This window comes from Petaurus breviceps, unplaced genomic scaffold (genome assembly GCF_028583685.1).
Source record: "Petaurus breviceps papuanus isolate PSGF00001 unplaced genomic scaffold, PetGlider_PUasm1.0 90977, whole genome shotgun sequence".
Taxonomy (NCBI): Eukaryota; Metazoa; Chordata; class Mammalia; order Diprotodontia; family Petauridae; genus Petaurus; species Petaurus breviceps.
Window position 1 is genome coordinate 36976282 of NW_027187391.1, and position 2100 is coordinate 36978381.

The window sequence follows — 2100 nt, forward strand, 5'->3', positions numbered from 1 at the left end:
TCATAGCCACGCTTCTGTAATGAGTTGCCCACACTCAAGGTTTCCTTTTCCCAATCAGTCTTTTATAATTTCAGTCAGTCTTTCATAATTCAACATCAAACCCCAGCATAAGACAGAAACTACTCTCTCTCCAAAGTTATCAACCTTTAACTGCTAAATCTAAAAGGCCTACACTAATAATGATCCTGGAGAACCAATCATGAAAAATATCTCCCTTGACACAATGTTGAGAATGTTACATACATTGTCATATTAGTTCCGTTTGTTTTTTGCTTAAGTGTTTCTCCTTTGTTTTAAGGGAAAGTTCATTGTCTGATATGGTGAGGGTGAGAGAATAGTAATGTTCTGAAATTATATAAAAACAAAGGCATAAATAGTACTTTCATGAAAAAAAAATCCAATGACCTTCTCTTAGCCCTCAACCACCTTGATCTATCTGAGGTTTTGAGATGACCATTTCCTAGACTTTCCTTTGCATACTCTTACTTTTCTTCTGTCTATCCACTCCTCCTTCTCCTTTGCTAGATCATTATCTTTCTCTTACCTACTAAATGTGAGTTTGCCTTTCACTCTCCCAAGGCTCTATCCTGGATCTTCTTCTCCCTTTTTTCTTTCTTTTCTTAATAATCTTCTCTACTCCCAAAAGACTTTAATTAGCAGCAGTGCAGATGATTCCTAAATCTTTCTATCCATCCCTAATCTCTACCCTGAATTCTAGTACTATATTTTCAAGTGACTGTTGGATACTTTATCTGGATATCCCATCAGCATTTCAAGCTCTACAGGTCCAGAACAGATCTCATATTTTCCCCCCAAACTACCCCTCTGCTAGATTTTCTCATTTCTGCTGATGGTTCCACTATTCTTCTGGTCATTTGGATTCACATAACTTTGAAACCATCCTTTACTCTTTCTTTTCTCCCAGCTACCTTATCTAATCAGTGGTCAAATCTTGTTGGCCCTGCTTCCACATCTATCACATTTGTCCTTTTATTTCCACTCATAGAGACTTTACCTCAGTTTAGGCCTCCATCATCTCTTGCCTAGACTATTGAGCTTTTGTAATTGACCTCCCTGTCTCTAATTTTCCCTCTCCATTCCATCTTCTACACAGATGCCAAAATGAAATTCCTAAAACACAGAGTATTGAAATGAATGAGTGAATGAATGAAAAAGCATTGATCAAGCACCTACTATGGTCCAACTACTGTGCTAGGTAATGAATGAGGTTATAAATATAAAAATGAGCCAGTCCTTGTCTTCAAGGAGCTTACATTCTAATGGAAACAGACAATACGTGTAGGAAGTGTTGAACAGGAAAGGGAGTTTAGGTTTGGGAAGCCACACCAATGGTGAATGGAGTTCATTGCCACACCTTTCCAGAAACAATGGTAACATTAATTTGATTACTTTTCTTTTAAAATAATATTTTATTTTTCCCAATTACACATAAAGACAATTTTTAGCATTAATTTTTTTAAATTTTGAATTCTGAATTCTCTCCCTCTTTCCCTACCCTTCTCCCTTCTTTGGACAGTAAACAATGTGATATAGGTTATACATGTGCAATCATGGTAAAACATATTTCCACATTAGTCATGTTGTGAAAGAAGATATGGTCCCCCCAAAACCACCAAAAATATGAAAAAAAATATGGAATGCTTCACAAATTTGCTTGTCATCCTTGCATAGGGGTCATGCTAATTTTCTCTGTATCATTCCAATTTTAATATATGTGCTGCCAAAGCAAGTACAATTTGACTACTTTTCCCAGAGCAAGAGATAGAAATGTCTACCTGCCTGACAGACCACTATGGGCAATTCAGAAATAGGGGAGCTTGCCTTTGTTGAATCAATTCACTGTATTCTTGATACATATCCTTGTTAAGTATCTTTCCCCTATGACTGTTGCTTTTTGTTAACTGTTGAATGACATATGATTGTCTCATTTTATTCCAACATCAGGCTTAAACTGTTAGGGAGCCAGCCTGAGACAGGCCAATCCCAGAACAATGGGAGAGGGAGCACTATACCCAGTGACAGAATAGATGGCATGTTTAGCATAGATGGATGTGAAGTCAAGTTTGAGGCCAGTTAGCT

General features: G+C 37.1%; 1 non-coding gene across 1 annotated transcript; it reads right to left on the bottom strand.

Moving 5' to 3' along the window:
* Positions 1-1647: 1647 nt before the first annotated feature.
* LOC138153366 (U6 spliceosomal RNA) lies at positions 1648-1754 on the bottom strand. Its single transcript, XR_011166348.1, has one exon. It is a non-coding gene; the product is annotated as a U6 spliceosomal RNA (small nuclear RNA).
* Between the last annotated feature and the right edge of the window lie 346 nt (positions 1755-2100).